Here is a 20,259-nt window from a genome sequence, read left to right as displayed (position 1 = left end):
TAAAGAAGAATCAGCCTCGACTCTGTATAGCTTATTGGCATTTATGTGTGTGTGACAGAAACAGAGCCAGAATAAATCCAGATAAGTAGATGAGAGCATTGTGCATTTCATAAAGCTCTGCACTTTATAGCCTAATATCAAGTCCAGTGATTTATCTGGCTGCTAATCCATGTCACTTAACGTGAACTAGTAAAATCCTTCAGCCCCCTGTTTCATTGCATAAAGGGATGAGTGTCACCATGCTGTGCTTTATCACTGTGTCAGATACTGCAACATGACTCCAAGCAGCTGAAAGGGACAGTAAAATTGGAAAGCAAGTATATAACCCTCTGTGGCAAGTCCCTCAATGGGATTTTTACCTTGTAGTCAAAGGGTCATAACAACAATTCATGGCCAGTGTCTCCTCTTGCTGTGAACAGTATGTCTAAGCCTGTAAAAATCCATTTGGAGAGATTTATTTTGACAGTTGCTTTGAAACATGAATGCTACAGATCTGAAACACCCCCCCTTCCAGAGCTGATCCCTCTTTTTTTCCGAATTACACTGCTCCTTCAAGTCGGAACATCAATACTTGTTCACAATGTTTCTCACCGTGGAGTAATACCGGAGGAGCCAAGCCCATCTCTTTTGTGAGCACTGTGGCTTTCAACCTTACAACGGCTGCCTGGGTCGTTAATACCAGCAGCCCTGCCAAATTCTCTCATTTAAGCCTGTGTGCTGGCGCGAGACCAGATACTCATATTGTATGAGTGAGGAAAAAATGTTCCATTTAATTTCAGAAATGTCCAACAGTCCTCCATTCATCTCCTGTGACATGAAATACAGTGGTTTTATCTCAATTAGGCAATGACATATCAAAATGGGTACCCTGTGCACATGGATGATTTGAGATGACAGTGATGAACATGGCTTTGGAGGTCGAGTTTGGTGAACTGAAGGTAATAAAAGAACTCATTTTGTGTTTCTAAAAGGCACAAAGACTGGTGTGCTTGCCTGACTTCCTCCTTCAGTTTCCATTTGTCTTCTGACAGGCTAACACGAGTTGAAAGCGTCGTTTGATTAAACGCTTGTAAAAGTCACTTTTTGCGGCCAAAGCTCCAAGAAAAATAATTGGATGTGAAGATCAGCAGATTGCTTACAGTGTTTTTCTCTCATTACATCACATCTCTTAGTCTTTTTTTCAAAATAATTATGATCATGATAGTGGATCAATATGTTACTGCTGCAACACTGCAAAGAGCCCCCTAAGAATTATCTCCTCATTGGTGAGTCTGTGAGGAGAATCAATAGTTTTCTCCATGTGAAAGGCCTCTTCTTTTAAAAGCGGTCTTAGTAAATCATTCCATTATCAAACGCGTGGCAATCCGACTCTCACCGCAGCCTTTATATCTATAAATAGGTTGCTTACATCTGCTGTGTTGTAAACTACATCTTATTGACATCCTGGGAGAGGACGCAAACCCCTGGGTGTGCATCTACTAGGCATGGTTTTAACTCATTTAACCCTCATATGGGGGTTTTATATGTGGAGGCACCCAGACTGACAGGGGTATTGGTCCAATGTGACACAGAATCGATCTTCTAAAACACTAAATAATTTGATGCCATTCTTAGCTGAAGTATAGCACAAGATATCGATGACTTTTTAGGCTGAAATTAATCTGCGAAAGCCCTCAGGCGTGAAGACATTCTCTTAATTACATCATATTTTTGTCCTGGAAATGATTTGGGGATTGGATTTATGGTGCTACCTGGCCTTCCAAGATGAGATCAACTTTATTTGACATTGATGAATGGCATTTGTAAAGAGCATAATAGGAAATTGCGTTACAAACCAGCATATTAAGTTGCTCCCCATTTCAATGCACTCGCACTTTTGCTGCTGCTTTTCTTGTCAACACAATTTAAAGGGGGAATCTGTCATTTGGTGGGTTGTTGTGTGTTGCAGCGTGTTGTGGCATTTGGGTACCCTCGGGGGATGTGTTTCTTCTAGTGTACGGCTTAGCTTGTCAAATGTCAGTGCTGTTTTGTTAGAGTCTTCTTTGGAAACCGCTGCTTTATGAAGACCTTTAGTTGGTGTTGAGTTTTGAGGGTTTTTTTGGCTTTTGAGAATGTTAGTTTAATTTCATACATCTGTTGTTTACCATCAGCTCCTTTTACATCAGACATCACACAGGGAGGAATCTATGTGAGAGGCTGAGGAGATACCAATTTCTGCAGCAAGAAAAGGGGCATGACCGCAATCACAGATACGCCCAAATGTTGATGGAGTACTCAGATAGCTATCTGTGTTCATATGCCCGTATGACCACATGTGAACGACATCACCAAGCATGGGCACTGGCTCTTGGAGAGTCCAGAAACCAGTGAAGGCAGGGGAATAAAGAAATGAAAGAGATGCTCGGTATCATTCACAGATTTTGGTAACTTGGATACTGGTGGTACCAGTATGAGCTGAGGAGTGGGCTGCCCTTCAAAGGCTGAACATAAGAGTCTGAAAAGGGGAAATTACAGTTCAAATCTGTTTCTTATTTTTCTTATGCACTCAAAGTAGTTCCATAACTCAAGTGAGGTTTAACTAAAAGGTTCTTAGTGCAAGGTTTACAGGGAATTAGGAGAGATCTTAAAATAATATTCATAATAGCTTTTTTATTAGTTTAAAATCACCTAAGAAAGTAGAACTGCTGCTGTTTATACCCACAGAGGTAGCAGGTCAGCAATGGGCCCCAGTTACTCTAGTAGCTCTGAGTAGATGTGCTCTTCTTCTTCTGCTTTATGATGAATGAGATCCAGTGTTAGACGTTACTGTTACCTGTTTTTTATTTTTTATTTTTTTATGTGGACCAGCATCAATATCCCCCAATCTGATTAAACAAACTCCGGCTCTAATGACTTGTGTGACCTGTCATCCCTGTTGTGATGAGTTGTTGAAGTTAAGTCAACTGCTTTAGTCTCTTTTAGGATCAGATGTCTGTACTTTTTCTTTTCTTTTCTTTTCTTTTCTTTTCTTTTCTTTTCTTTTCTTTTCTTTTATGTTGTTACTTTCAAATTCTTTATTTTTCTTTTTATTCCCCACCACCAACAAAGCAATCGATAGATATATAATACTTGAGCGTTTAAAAAGAAAAAAAAAAACAAAAACAAAACCTTAATACACTGTAAGCCCAGAATTTGTATTTACTAAAATGCTTTAATTACAATGCACTTAAATGATTTAAGTTTTATGATGTTACTATAAAATGTTAAGTATATTCTACTAATTTGTAGACATAGTTGAAAGTATGAAAAAGTTTAAGTTGAATGGAATTAAATCACTAAGTTTTAGTCATGACCACACCTTTTTAACCTTTGCATTGCATTGTGGGTATTGGGCATGTTGTCGAAAATGTGTTATTTTTCTGTGCAGGGGTTCAGCGGGGTTGTGGTGTTAGTGTTAATTTGGATTTAATGTGTGTATGGCAGTGTTTATTGGCCTTTTTGTGTTTGTTTTTGTATTTTTGTAGAGCTGCACCATGAGTCAGAGCCAGAGGAAGAACAATCGCCTTCCTGTTCATCCAAGACTTTTAATGAACAATGGAAATCTCAATGTTTTGTCAAATCTAAAAGAACATTCTGTATTGGCAAATGTGATTGAACCAACTTCCACTCATGCTACATTATATTATGTTGAACAATTTTGTAACTATTTCAGTCAGGACTAGGACTTTGAGTTTGTTTATCTTAAAAAAAAAAAATGTTTAATCAATGATAAATTAATCTGGCTGCAATTGAGAAAATTAGTCAGTGTAACCTAAAATGCTGGGTAAAAAGGGTTGGATAGTGGGTTTGATTTTACAACAGATTTAAAGTACAAATAATTTGTCTTTTACTGTTTTCTGTTTTTTTAATAGTTTAAGTTCAATACTTTTAGCATTAAAGTTGAACCTACTTAAACCAATTGATTAGTCGATCATTACTCAAATCATTTAAGTGCAATCAGTTGCCTCAAATTTTTTGAGTAAACGCTACTTATCTGGGCTTACAGTGTATAAAGTGATAAATATCTGCTGTCAGTGAAAAGACATCTTAAATACCAATACCGATACTGATCAGCAAATCTTGGTTGGTGCCGATGTTTGGGCAATACATCCATTTTCTTGGTTCATCAGACTTTGCTTGTCAGCCCATCATGGGCTAGATGTATGATTTCCTAACAGATTTATTAAATCACTTTATGAGTGGTACACTTGTGGACGAGGGTGTGCAATCTGCAGCTTTACCACTAGATGTCACTAAATAATACAAACTAAAGCTTTAAGCTACATTTTTTATGGCCCTTGGGACTTTTCTGCTCAAAGCAATTGTGGAACTTAAAACAATTTACCACAAGATTGTTCATGGAAATATTATTAAATGAAAATGCATAAAAGCTCTGTGTGTGGGCCTGAATAATAAATACTTGCTTCACATTTTGAATAGCAGCAGTTTCCTAACTTTTAAGCGCCAAAGCAAATTTCATATTTTGCAATGTTGCATCATGGGTACTTTTTCATAAATGTGAGGCTAGCAAGTATGATTCTTTAGATTCTGTAATCAGTCTTTTGCTGTAATCTTTTGTTGCCAATGAGGAATGAAAATGATCCTGTCTTTACTCAAATGTTGGGTTACTGCAAATATAATGTTATAATGGTGAATTGATGTAAAATATAACAATAGAGATGTTTTATGATATTCATTCATCATCTGAAACTACTGTATCCTTACTAGGGTTGTGGGAGTCTATCCCAGCTGCTTATGGGCGAAGGCGGGGTACACCCTGGACAAGCCGCCAGTTCATCGACAAACAACCAATCACTCTCACATTCACACCTATGGGTAATTTAGATTACCCAATTAGCCCGTCAGTGCATGTCTTTGGATGGTGGGAAGAAGCCGGGGTACCCAGAGAGAACCCACGCAGACACGGGGAGAGCATGCAAACTCCACACAGAAAGGTCCCTCCCACCAACTGGTTTTGGAATCGAACCTAGGACCTTCTTGCTTTGAGGCATGAGTGCTATCCACTGCACCACCATGTCGCCCTTTTATGATATTAGAGAATTAAAATATTTTCAGATCATTGTGATACTGCAGGGCAAATTGGACTGTAATGTAGGTCTACTCTTTATTTATCAAAATTTGGTGGCGTTTTTCAATAACTCAGCGGTTTATTCAGAGCTCTTAAGAGTCTATGTGTATCCTTTTGTTGCTGACCCTGCTGTGTGACTTCCAAAGAACATAATTTCTGTCTGGGGATTAGTAAAGTCTTGCATTATTTGTATTAACTTGACCTTTTTTTTCTGACTAATTGACAGCCAAGTCAAAGAATTTAATTGTAGCAGAAGAAAAGCAGTGGAGGAGACCTTTGTCCAGTTGATTATTTTCATTCAAATTTAATGGTTTCTGTAACACAGCCCATAATTTACAAAGCATTAGATTTTATGACTGTCTGGTTACACTGTAATTACTGATAGGAGGAGGCTGTAAGTTACAAAGCTGTCATGTTTTATAAGGCCTTGAATTTTGTGCTGCTGCGGCTGTAAAATTTCAAGGGATTTCTGTCTGATTCTTTTCTTTCTCCGAGGGCGTTCACTGGTTTCACATTGATGTGCTCTGACCTATACTGTTCCTCCACACTGGCTCCCTCTCCCGCTGCTGCTCTCTGAGGAGAAGGCTTTGGAAAGCAACACAAGTGCCTATGTGTTTCATCTGTTGAGCTTAGCGCGTTGTGATCATGTCTGTGACTGGCGGCCAAAGTTTATTGGATCATTTGATAATCTTGTTGGCTGGCGCTTTTCCACGCATGTTCTCAGTCCTGCATGTGACTCTGCAGGCACAGATGATAGACTGAAATCCAACAAAAGAGATCGGACTGATTTTGTCTTAACACATCATCAACAAACATGCATAAAGAATGAACATCTGTTTGCTTATTATCGCATTTCAGTAACATCACCAGGTCATGTCACAGAGACAACCCAGTCAGAATAAATGTTGTTATTGTATATATGTGCAAACTATAGATACTTACAATCTCAATATTTTTGAACCAAATACCATTTCTAGAATCATATTGTTAGTTTCATAACATAATCGCCTAAGGGGTACACTATATGGACGAAAGTATTGGGACAAGTTGAATTAAGTTATAAATGAGTCATATCTCAAATCAGCATGAACAGGACATCTTACAGCTGTAGCCTTGATATGTCCCAATATTTTTGTCAATATAATTTATAACCATCAATATTTCCTTAAAGATTAATGGGAGACTTTTCTTCCTAAGTGAGATGTGAAGAAAGTAGATCGTTAGTTGTGGTATAAAATGATTATTTACAGTCCGAGCATGAAAAATATTTTAGAAATTTAGAGGTAGAACATTTCAAATCATAGTCATGGATAAAAAAACAAACAAACAAAAACAAAGTCAGTGTTGAGAGAAAACCATCCAAACAAGTAAAAACCATCTCTGATGCATGTTGGAATTAAGGATAACAATTTAAACCAAACTAACCAACCAACGTAATGATATTTATCACTACATAAAACTATATAATGACATTTGTCATTAGTGTTTTGTATCCCAGACCCCATTAGAAAAGAAACACCTGATTTCAACGTGTCCCAATACTTTTGTCTATATAGTGTATGACTTAATTATGTTATGAGACTAAGAATATCATGTTTTAACTAAGAATAGAGTAACACTGTCAGGAATTATGTTTACATGTACTACATTACAACTGCAAATGGTTTTGATATAAACAAATGCCACCAACACTACATTTTGCTTCAACTAAATAAGATGCATTAATTGTGATTCAGAGCATAAATGAGGTTGGTGAAAATAGAAATGTTTTATGTGATCATTCACTTTGATTTCATGTTTTGATGCTATCATGTTAACCATTAACTGACCCCACTCATAGGTTCAATCCACCTAACCCATGTGAAGTATCAGTTTATGTAACACATTACCACAGATACACACAGTTCAGTGTGCACTGATACAACTGCGTGGTGTCATATAGCGATTGCACGCTATTGCTTTTGTCACATCATGACACAGGTAGCTCATATAACACCAGATTAACATCAGCCATAGCGATTGAATGGATGGATGTGATCCTATCTGTGAACAGGACGGTGGCGGCCAAAAGCACAGCAGTGATACAGGCGTATGGTGCATAGATCGGTGCATTCCTAATTTTACTCTTTTCCAGCAACTTGATTAAATTGTTAAATTGCGGTTCAGGGACCTGAGGCCTCATTTTCACTCATGGATTGGCCGCCACCATGTCCAGAATGGAACCCCGCTGAGACAGGGCCATCTTAGTGCATGGGCACTTGCCCATGGGCCCCACGAGCATAGGGGCTCCATGCTAATCTGTGTATGTTAACCCTTCAATGTACCTTGTATCATATATGATGCATACCCATCAACGGCATATAGATACTTCTCTAATTGCTAATTTAAGTTCGTTACTACTTTTTTCAACATTTTTTCAACATTTTAAAAATTTTGTACTCATTTTTTTCCATTAATTTTTAAACAGATTTTTTTTTTATTTTGTACTAGAATTTTTCAATAAATTTTACAAACATTTCATTATTTTGTACTGAAATATTTAAATAATTTTACAGATTTTTTTTTTTTTAAATTTTGAACTAAAATGTTTTCAATAATGTTTACATTTTTTGTATAAAATTTTTTTGAAATAATTTTAACAGATTTTTTTGTTTTGTACTAAAACTTTTCAATCTTTTTTTTTTTGTTTGTTTTTTGTTTTTACAGATTTTCTTTAAATTTTCTAATAGAATTTGTCCAGACAAATCATTTCTGACAATTTGAAATCTATATTCCTTAAAGTTGAAATTGCACTCAGAGTGTTCATGTGGATGATGGTGACCAACTGTACAGGAGAACGTTCATTTTCAAGACTGAAGTTTATTTTAAAAATCAGCTTCATAGCACAATGAGGCAGCATATTTCCTTTGAGTAGTTGTCATAGGGGCCCCAGTACACCGCTTTGCCCGAGGGCCCATAATACTGTTAAGACGGCCCTGCATTGAGAATTTATACAGGGCTCTGATTATACATCATCAATACATGATATTTACAAAAAAGTAATTCAGCACGGGATGTGAATAAGTGGTACAGGGTTAGATAAGATTAACCAAATGATGTACAGGAATTGCCGTGCTGTAATCAAAGCTAAACATGGTTCAATATAATTTTAGCATTTGCGACTTTTTCTGTTTAAACCTAGAACTATTTTAGTCCCAAATGAATTTTCCTCTACATTTGACCTTTCTGAATTTTTTTTTTTTACAATATTATCCTCTGCATTTTGTGTTTTTCCACTGAAAATCCGATATTCTCCCATATTTAATAAGTGGTGCCAGGCACAACAAACCCCACCCCTCGCACGTATTTCACCCATTATAAGTAAATAGGAAGATTTTTTTTAAAAATCGTAAACAATTTTGAACTTTGACCTACCTTTCCCAAAATGTAATAACATCTATTCTGCGTCACCGGCAATCTATAAACCCAATTCTGTATGAATTCAACCAATAGTTTTGCAAACAAAGAGACAAACAAACTGAACCAAAAACAATGCCCCATACCTCCTCTCGGCGTAATTAACTGATCTTGTAGATGTTCATAAAAGCATAAAAGAGTAAATTAAAAAGATAAAAAAGTGACATTTTTCAAAGTACATAGAGAATCTGAACATTCAAATGTATTGGATGCAGGTGAAAAGCTGAGAAACTGCATTTTTCCTGCATTATTTCAGTGTATTGATTGGATTTATTTATTAAACATTTTCAATTCGTGAATGCCTTTGTCTGCACTCAGCACATGTTTAGGTCTTTGAGGGTTAAACTAAACTGCAATTCTTTCCCTATCTTGACCCAAAGAGTTTTTATTCCCTAAACCTAAAAATCTCCAGGAGCTTGGATATGATTTCTGATCTCCAATGTCAAAGTCCTGGATTTTTTATATCCACTAGTCACAACTGAACAAAAATACATAAATACATCTACACAATAAATAAATAAACAAGCTAAAATTCAGAAAAAAAAAAATCTATATGAACAAAAATATTGGAACACCTCACACATATAGTTTATAGGACTTCCCATTCCTGTTGATTTTAAATATTAGCATTCTGAAATATTATTATTATACAATAATATTATAATTATAGTTGTTTAAAGGTAGATTTTTCTACCTGAGGGTTGAGCAAATCAGAGAGTTACTTGTGTTATAAAATATTTTTTTTAAAGACAGAATGTGATAAATATTTCAGAAATCTGTAGGTAACATTTAAAACAATACAGTTCAACGTAACACACATTCTAAAGCTTTATGTAAGGACTTTAGAGGACAATGTAAAGAAAAAAATAACCGTAAAGATTAAAAAAACATTAATTGCAATGATATTTACATCCTGAATTCAGTGCCTCTTTAAAATTCTTTGAAATTATGTATACCTGGCATGAAGACGTATAGGTTGGAGGCTGTTTTTCAGTGTTTTCTGCCATTTTAGTGAAGTATTAACTTCTTGTTTTCTGAAAATTCCATCTGGCATCCACCTCATTGTTGACAAGACAGCAGTGTGATGTGGATGGTGGTCGGTGCATTTGGGGGGTGTCAAACCCATTTTAGTTCAGGGGCTACATCCTCCCAAAATGATCTGAAGTAGGCTGGACCAGTAAAATAGTAACATAACTAGAAGCACTCGGAGAGCGCAGACCACCGCCAAGGCTGATCAGTGCCCCCCCCCCCCTCCCCCCCCGTGGGCCCCCCCACCCCCGATCACCACCAAAATTTAATCATTTCTTCCTTATCCCACTTCCAACAAACCCTGAAAATTTCATCCAAATCTGTCCATAACTTTTTGAGTTATGTTGCACACTAACGGACAGACAAACAAACAAACAAACAGACAAACAAACAAACAAACCCTGGCAAAAACATAACCTCCTTGGCGGAGGTAATAATATACAAATAATACTGATCTGCCTTGGTGGAGGTCTGTGCTTTCTGAGTGCTTTTCTAGTTTGTAAAAGGATTTTCATGTAATTTTCATGTTTTTACACTAAAACAAAAAGAAAGGTTTGGCGCTGGCATTATTTATAGATTACTTTGCTGGTATTTACTGATCTGACCCACTTGAGGTCGAATTTGGCTGAATGTAGCCCCTGAACTAATATAATTGTTACTAGAAGCACTCGGAGAGCGCAGACCTCCACCAAGGCTGATCAGTGGCCCCCCCCGTGGGCCCCCCCACCCCCGATCACCACCAAAATTTAATCATTTCTTCCATATCCCATTTCCAACAAACCCTGAAAATTTCATCCAAATCTGTCCATAACTTTTTGAGTTATGTTGCACACTAACGGACAGACAAACAAACAAACAAACAAACAAACAAACAAACAAACAAACAGACAAACAAACAAACAAACAAACAAACCCTGGCAAAAACATAACCTCCTTGGCGGAGGTAAATATTATTGTCAGAGAAATTTTTGCATTTCAAAAATTCATCCCACAGGCCAGATTGGACCCTCGGTTTGGCCGTATGTTCGACGCCCGACTGTGAATCATGTTGAGACTGAATAGGCTTAAGCAGAAGCTAAATGCTTGTATACGCTTCACCTACATTCAAACCAAAATCAGTTTTAGGCGACCAATCAAAATAGCAAACATCATTCCAGCTTGTATCCCTCAAAAATATCTTGTGTTTTGAAAACCATTAATGAATTGCACAATTTGTACTTCTGTCAATCTTCTTTTTATACATTTATTGGCTTTTTGTACAGCAAACATACATACACCTCTGAAATCCTACCTGCTTTGTCATATCGAAAAGAACTTTGGAACAGAGTGACCTTTGTTTAGCTTGGAACATTATTTGCAAAATTTTGTAATAAAATAAGTCAGTGAATTCCATAACATGGGAATTGAGAAATGGTTTTGTTATAAAAAAAATGCCACCAACACAACATTTTGCTTCACCTAAATAAGATGCAGAAATTTTGATTCAGAACATAAATGAGGGTGGTATTAATAGCAATGTTTTTATTTGATTATTTTCATGTAATCTTCCTTTGGTGTTGTCATTATTCATAGATCAAAATGATAGTATTTCAAAGGTCCGACCCACTTGAGACCCTATGGCCTAGATTACAGGTTATGATTAAGATCAATTACATAGTGGACTTTTGGGGGATCTTGGTTAAGTGTTGAATTGCATTTTATGCCCTTTGTGCAGAGCTCTCAGGGTCACAGAAGTTCATTTTTTATGATTGTAGTCATAGTCGGAGGGGGGATAGATTCTCTTATCTTGTACTCCACCAGCTCTGGTTTGCTTTCCCATTTCCAGACACAATGCTATGCACAAATTCTGCTGGGTGGCCTTTTACACCACCACATTTGGCGTCACATGAGTGTGGAGCTGGCTTTCCGAACCCTGTTTCTTTTAATTGAGTTCTTTTGCTGTGACTTTGCTGGTTTGCCAAGCTGGCTGGGGTGACTATCGATGCCCCGCCTCCCCCTCGGTCAAGTATATGATTGGATTTTCATTGCCGTGGTCATAGAGTAGGACGGTGGAGGTGAGCACTGGCCGCTGCCTCCTATGCGCAACTCTTCAGGCTGTTTGGCCTCCAAGTGCATTGCATTTCTAAATGATGAAGCCCGTAAAGGAGAGGAAGGCAGTGTGTGTGGTTCTGCGAGGGCAGGCTTTGGTCTTATCTTTGCTGCCGTATGGATACCTTGTCAGTCTAATTTTGAGCCTCTGAAGTGAAACTTCATGTCGTGCATTATGCTGGGGCCCGGAAGCTTGTGAGACACATTGAAAACCATCTGTTTTAAAAACCTAGCTCCAATATGAAACACTGTTTTTTTTCCAGTTTATGAAAACAGACCTCTAGAAGACATGTTGGACAGTTTGACCGTGTGTTCTCCCTGGAGCTGGATGAAATGGCCAAAAACTACTTTTCAGTGGCTTATAGTGATTATTTAGGTCAAACAATGCTTATATCATATTGTGTTTTGAGCTGAAAACACAGATGAGTTTATGTAACCTTATAGTGTCTCTTCTGTGTGTAGATCTATTCTGAACCCAGTCTGTCTCTGCAGTACTTTATTTTGGATTAATAAAATAAGAGACTACGTTTATGGTGAATGATTTTTTATTTTTTTTTAATCACTCTAAATGTAACTGAAAAGAGTAGATGAGCTGCTAGACCATGTTTGCAAACTGTATTATATTTAAAAAAGAAGAAGAAAAAACCCCCACTTCATTTCACTATAAGATATTCATGATTTAGCACAGTCACAGCTATAAACAGCTGTTACTATGGCGATTGACTTTCACTTGTGCTTGCATGCAGTGTTTTGCTGCTCTGCTTCATCTCATGGACATATATAATGTGGATTTTCTGTCAATGTCATGTTTTTGCTCAAGTTTTCAGTTCCTAAGCTATTTTTCACCTGGTGACAAAATAAAGGTTATGGTTTGATTACAGTTTTGGTCACACGTGTTTACTTAAGGTCTAATTTTTCACACAACAAATATCAGTAGCATTGTTGTTAACGTTCATACTCAGCTCATCTATTTTAGTTGATTTTGTTTTAGCTGCAGCTCTAATGGTGTCAGAGGATGTTGGTTCAGGGTCTGGTCCAGTGGATGTAATTTTCAGTACTGTATAGAGCTGCACAATGTATCATTTGAGCATCGTCATCGCGATGTACGTGTGCGCAATAGTCACATCACAGGCCCTGCAATGTAGGAGGCAAATGAACTCATCGTGTTCTCATCTAATTTCAAGAGTACCTGACACACACTGCACGCAGCGATCCACCAATCACAATCTTTCTTAATCAGTTTGGAGTGAGTCGCGGGTAACAATACTGAAAAATGAGCAACAGACAAGAGAAAATCACCGTAAATGAAGACTTGGTGCCGAAAAGAAACGCAACGCCAGTTATCTGGAATTATTTCGGCTACAAGAAGGATGATGTTGAAACACGTGTTCTGTGTCGATAGTGCGGGGGTGGGGGTGGGGGGGGTGCTTAATATCAAATACTACATCAGCCCTGTTTTTCTGATGCAACAAGATGTTCTAAGCACTCCCGTGTAATTTTTTTTAAAATTTTCGTCCAAACCCCACCCCAAAAATTACTTTAACTCTGAAAATCACAACTTTCACAGCTTCTCCACTCTTTTGTCCAGTGCAGTGTATAAATACGTTCATGATGGGCCATTTAATGATCTTGTATGTGCCATACTGTATCGTAAGAGTACTTTGTACTATGAAAAGTCTAATGTCAAGGTCATGTTGTAGGTTAAAGGTCACCAAAATGCCTAGTTTTTTCAAAACTTCATACCATTCCGACATTTTATCAAATCTGTCCTAAGTTCTCTTCCCTCTGGTTTCCTGGTGGGATCCCCCAAGGCCTTTGGTCCTTCAAAGCCACATTAGAGACAAAATATTGCAACATGTACATTCCATTTGAATTTGCCACCATTAGTGTGGTGGGAAACACTAGCACACATTTTGGCGGGAATCACTAACACTTCATTCATTTTCTGAACTCAGTTTATCCTCACTAGGTCGCTTGGAGCCTATCCCAGCTACATAGGGGCGAAGGCGGGGTTCACCCTGGACATTTTGCCAGTTCATCGCAGGGCTGAACATATAGAGACAAACAATCACTCTCACATTCACACCTATGGGTGATTTAGAATAACCAATTAACCTATCAGTGCATGTCTTTGGATGGTGGGAGGAGCCAGAGTACCCAGAGAGAACCCACGCAGACACAGGGAGAACATGTAAACTCCATACAGAAAGGTCCCACCCCCACTGACTGCTGTTGGAATCGAACTCAGGACCTTCTTGCCGTGAGGCACCAGTGCTAACCACTGCACCACTGTGTCACCTGCAATGGGACATATTCATGTAAATGTCAAAGTCATGTGAAACTACGTTTGTTCTTTTTGACATGTCTATATGGAGAATACATTGAGTGAATAGTTCTGTTTAATGTGTCTTATTGAATGGAAGTTGTTTGTTGTCAATAGATGTGTTCTGAGGAGAGAACCTGAGCCCAACATTTGGAAAAACCCACATTAACAGCTTCATTCCATGAAATATGCATTTTTGACCATTTGGGTGACCTGTGACCTATAATTTGACGTTGACACTACACCTTTGTAGTGCAAAGCACTCTGAAGACATGACATGTCTCACAAATAAACATTTAAGGGCCCAGCATGAGCAGATTGCTACATTGTACTTTATCAAAAGTGAAGAAGGTTTGAAAGTTGCCAAAAACCCTATGTTTTCAGGGTTGAAAAAGTAATTTTCGGGGTGGGGGGGTTGGGCTTGATTTGAAATTTTGTCAAATTTTTGTATTCCCAAGACATGGGAGCATTAGAAAATCTGGGCTAAAGTTGAATCTGAAAATTTTCCTGAAATACACCCCCCCCAATAGTGCATTGCACCTGTTGCCACAACAAGAGGTAACACAACTAATTAGTTGGACCATTTACGTCAAAAGCACTCAGCTATTATATACTCCTGAGTGTTTTTTCATATTGCAGTATGTATTGCAGAGTTAAAGAAAATAGCAATGTCAGTTTTTTCCAATATCATGCAGCCCTAGTACTGTACATTTTTAACATTAACAATGTCCTCCAACCTCTTCCTAAAATTAATTTACATCATTAACAGCATAGTTTAAAGAAACTCACCTTAGTAATTTGATCTGAATATCATGATCAATAATCAATAATTATAACAATAAATGTGAAATCATGTGAACCTGGATGGTTAATTCTCAGTTAGGACCACTTTTGTCCAAGTGTTTTTTCATTGCATTAGTTATATTTGGGACCTTCAGGCTCTTCTAGGTGCAAACATGGAAGCCTGAGCAGAGACAGCAGCTTCATCCCCCTCCTCAGGGAACAGAACAAAGCAGCATCAATGACAACAAAATGACACTGATTAAGTCAGACACTGCAAGGGTGGAAGTGGGTTGCAAAGCAGCTTGCAGAAGAGCGGCAATGTTAGCCAAGTTAAGCCGTTTAAATATGGCCCCTGCATGACATTTACCAATTGGTAGTAGAGAGAGGAGTTGACTGGGCCGTCAGTTGATGTTGGCTGGCGTAGACATCTGCTGTGATCTGTCCTATACTGCTGTGTGGGCTGAGCTTGACTTCTTGGTCTGCCTGAACTACCCCTGCACTCAGTTTGTGGTTGTAAGCTCTTCTGATTTGCAGATAGATGAACAGTTGTCAGACAGTGGAACATCTCACAAACCTGAGGTCGAACAAGTCAGTCAACCTCGGTATGTGAAAACAACAAAGAATGATTTATCATGTAGAGCTGGGTGATATGAGCAATAAATAAAATCTCTTTTTTTCTAATCTTGCGGATAAATTACATTTTTAGTCTATTGTTTTCTGGCTATGTGAACGGATAACTAACTTTGATAAAATATATTCCACTTATGAGTGAAGAAACACTTTCACATTTAATATATTAAAATATGCAAACAGGATGCAAGAAATGTCTCCAGAAAAATAATCTCGATTTTCATGTTTTTTTTTTAGCCAGCCATTATTTGTACTAATGCTTTTTAGTGCTGTCTGTATATTTAAGAGCTGCATTTCTAGTTTTTTGGTGTCACTGGGAAAAATTCCATTATTACCTTTCAGCATATAGTAAGTGAATTGATATTAGTATTTCAGTATCCCCTGCTGTAGGTTTCTGGCCAATTACAGGTGTTCTCAGACAGGTAGGAGGGTTGAATACATGATTGACAGCAGTAATGACCAATTGCTGATCAGAATGGAAATGGATACAATTCTACAGCTTTACTTCTTGTCTCAAAAAGTTGCTTCTCTTTGTCCAGCATTTAACAATATCAGGTTCATCTATATTCATAGTTAGTCTTTTCATTCAGCCTGAGAGGAGAGAGATACTGAACAAATTCTGGCAATTTTTCCTTTATCAGCTCCTGCAGCTTTAATTACTGAGTATTTTGAGATTCAATACGTTGGTTAAAATTAGGCTACCTGATTCCAGCAGGGGTTCTTTGATCCTAATCTGAACATCTTTGCCTTCTGGACCAAACAGGACATTTGAGGATATCATCTTTAGTTTTAGGAAACCCTGCTCTACATTTTTCACCACATCCTGACATTTTATAGACCAAACAACTAAACCATTAATCAAGAAAGTAACGGACAGCAATGGAAAACAATCAATACTTGCAGCCCTAATCCATCAATGGACTCCATAATAAATGCAGCTGTATATAGTATTTCTACTTTGAAATATTAAAAAGAGAATAGAGAGAGCTCTGAACTTCTTCCAAAAATACCACTGTGTTGGATTGCAGAGATACAGTATGAACTGAATATATTTACACTGGTTACACGATTTATGTGACCACTAGAGGCAGTGGTGAGTCACTCGTGAGTCACACTGGTGAGGAGAACTAACACCACAGGACCCTTGACCAAAGCATCATAAAGTGACCAGATGGGATGAGAACCACTAAGAAACAATTTTTAGAGCCAAAGAAAGTGGCAAAGTGATAGACGCTAGAAGAACTGTTGTTGTTTTCACCACTGAACACAGCTCTAAATGGAAAGAACAGAGTTTGATGATGAAATTTGATGAAGTTTGATTATGAGTTTTATGAAGGTTATTATGTATGGAGGTGATTTGTGGTTTTACTGTGGCTGTTTTCTGTCTAAAAACAGAGCCAAGCTAACAGATAATGTCAACTATCAGCTGATGCGATTATGAGACACTGTTATTTTGGCCTCCAGTCCAACTAAGCGACTATGAGTTTTAGTATGAAGAAGAAAACTTGATGATACCATACTACACGTGTGTAAACAATGAGCTTTATACTTTATTCAGTGAGTGATACAGTCTGTGGATACATCACATTGATTTGTTGGTGTTTTGGTCCTAAGTGTGTTCTGGTGCCAGACTTTCCCTCTGCTGTTGAGAATGTGGAATATAAATATTTACTGAACTCTGCTGTTTCCTGCTGTTTAAAGGGAAGGACATATATTTATGCTATTTGCATTTAGAACAATCCCTTGAATGAAAGCAGCGCTTTTCGTCTGACTCCCCCTTCTCAATCTAATCCTCTTTACAGAAGCCCAATATGGCTCCATACTGATATTTCCACGCCGCATCATTGGGGTAAACTGGGACAAAGAGTCAAATTCATGCTGTTTTTAGTTACTCAGCTAAATTAATTAAACACAGAGTGCGACTCGCCCTTCAGTCACCATGGAGGAAGATATCTAATTTTATTTTTGGCATTTTGTACTGCTTTTGGCGCAATCTGTGAAAAAGGTGATATTAATATCTCGCTTTTGCATGGTTGATTTCAATCAGCATCTGCTCCGAATGAGCACATATCCCCCAGTGGACCTGAGCTCCCCTTATGAATAGTCGTGTGTTTGACTCTTAGGCCTAATTATAGAGTATGCACTGTTATCTGTTCATAAACACCATACAGAACATCATTAATCTTAAACCAACTGGATGCAATGCTAATTATTTCTGGTATGTTTGATATACTTGATACGGTAAGCGCTCCTTTCCTTTGAGGCCTGCATGTAAATTTGACATTTGCTTCTCAAAATCATGTCTATCAAATTGATTTTGAGGGCAGGAAGATTTAATACGAAGCAGTTTCAGCCTCATCGTATCCCAGTTGGTCTTGTTAACTGTCTTGGTGAAAACTTCCTTAGCAAAAAAAAAAAAGAAAAAACTAAGGGGAAAAATACTGTATATTTATAAGAAACTGACACACCTTAGTAATAAACTTTCTGAGTTGACCTCCTGGAGTGAACAGATGTTTTCTATCAGATTAGAGCAAGGGTGTCAAACTCATTCTCTTCCAGGGACCACATTCAGCCCAATTTAATGTTCAGTGGGCAGAAGTGGTAAAACAATAGCACAATAACATAACTAATGAGTTTTTCTCTTTGTTTTTAATGCAATAAAAATCATTAAATTATGAAAATATTTCAATTTACAAACTATACTTTCACAAAAAATGTGTGAATAAGCAGAAAAAACGGAATTTTTTAAATAAAAATAAGTGCAATTTTAACAATATTATGCCTCTACTTATCATTTGTAGAGGCATTTACACACAATGTTACACAAACATTTCATAACAGGCATAATGTTGTTAAAATTTTGGAGCTAAAATAAGAACAGTTTCTACAATATGACATCCTAGCTTATTATTAGCTCAACCTACAGATCATAGATCACCTCTTGTAGGTGGTCTCGGTCCATTTCCAAACGGACTCTGGGCCAGTTCATTGCTGGTGTTGAGCCGGAACAAACCAAGGAACCATGTGCCTTTTTGTGCTTGATGAGCCACTGTAGCCGTGTGGCATTGTGGGTAATCAACAAAACTGGAAGTGCAGCAGCCATGAGACGTGGACAGACGTGGAGCAATGAGAAAATTGAATGTCTCATTGACATTTGGTCCTCCATGTTTGTTTTCATCAACACTTCACCCCGCCCTCAACTTTTCTGTTCAATGCCAGCGCAGATCGTCACATGTGTGCTTCTGTTTACAATGTTTGGTCTACTAGCAAAAAGTGCAGTGAGAATGTGATCTTACCCAAACCCAAATTAAGTCCGAATTCAGTCCTAACCAAATAAGCAGACCAAAGGACAGGTGTGAATACACCCCTATATATAATCAAGAGTCAAGATTCTTTAATGTCATTCAACACTGGTATGATGAGCAAAATTATGATCCACAGGACTGATAGTGAAAGAACATTTAAAAACACACTCATTTAAAATAAAAAAAATAGAAAACAGAGCAATAGAAATGTTTAAAAAACTGAGCAAAGTGCAGACAATAATAATAATAATAATAATGATAGTAATAATAATAATAATAATAATAATAGATAGATAGATAGATAGATAGATAGATAGATAGATAGATAGATAGATAGATAGATAGATAGATAGATAGATAGATAGATAGATAGATAGATAGATAGATAGATAGATAGATAGTAAACAGATTATTGCCCGTTTCAGTATTGCATAGTTATATTATTGTAATGGCACTTTCTATTGTGTAAGTAGATTGCATAGTTATGGTGTCAACGGTTATGGTGTATATTTGCACATGAGCAGCATTGGAGTTGGTTAGTGTTCAGCTGAGTACAGTCTTATCCAGGTAGCAGCTGTTTCTGAGCCTGGGGCTCATTTCTGCACTGGCTCGTTAAATCCAGCACAACGCAAAATGCGACCATTTCACGCATTTTGCGCTATCCCGTTTCTGGGTTCGCTCTTTGTTCTTTAGCAACCAACACAACGCAACGCAAAATACATTTGCACATTAGTTCCTTAACCCCAACACAACGCAAAATTCTAACGCAGACCTCGGAGGTCCGTGTTAGAATTTGGATATATTCTGAGGAAATATTCTTGTGGCTTCATTTCACTTCACTTCTGTCATGTATTTCCTTTGAAATATTATTTACATTTGAAAAAGAAGATTTTTAACAGAAGTTTCACAATATCTTTGATGATATCAGATTTTTCCCATGGACATTTTGCACTGATAAAAACGAATGTACCTTGTGAGGATTGATCCGCTCACTGAATTTTATCCTCTGCATCGATTTATGGATAGATATAGATTACTTCAGGACAAAGTGCATGTGGCTTTGAGAGATGAATGAACGAATGAATGAATGAATGAATGAATGAATGAATGAGAACCGTATGGGGGTAGAGCCAGTGAACCAGTGCCACACATACCAGTGGGTGTGTGTGTGTGGGCACGTAACGAGATATGAGTGCATGGATGAGAGGAATGGAATAGAGTTCAGTTTTTCTATACAATCTGTTTGTCCTGTTGTTCAGCGTGGTTATGGCCAACAGTTACCATTTAGAGTTCTGTCAAAGTCACTAGTGCAGAATAACTTGGGTCCTCCTTAGAAGTCCAGCCGGATGCACAATATATACAGGGGTTGGACAAAATAATGGAAACACCTAACACTGTGGCATCATAGAAGGTGTTTCCATTATTTTGTCCAACCCCTGTATATGTGTAAATAATTCAGTTCAGTTCAGTAGGGTGGGGGCTCATGCAGACAGCTGATCCATCTATGGCCCATGGTCCATCTAGTCAGATGAGGGTGA

The 20,259-nt window shown here is 37.6% G+C and overlaps 1 protein-coding gene across 4 annotated transcripts in view; it reads left to right on the top strand.

The window, feature by feature from the left end:
- The window catches only part of LOC115435550 (beta-1,3-galactosyltransferase 1-like), a 266,798-nt gene that overhangs the window by 551 nt on the left and 245,988 nt on the right, over positions 1 to 20,259 (top strand). The gene's annotated exons all lie outside the window — the stretch shown is intronic.

This window comes from Sphaeramia orbicularis, chromosome 2, assembly GCF_902148855.1.
Source record: "Sphaeramia orbicularis chromosome 2, fSphaOr1.1, whole genome shotgun sequence".
Lineage (NCBI taxonomy): Eukaryota > Metazoa > Chordata > Actinopteri > Kurtiformes > Apogonidae > Sphaeramia > Sphaeramia orbicularis.
Note: the sequence above shows the minus strand (reverse complement) of the source record. Positions and strands in the feature narration are given on the sequence as shown.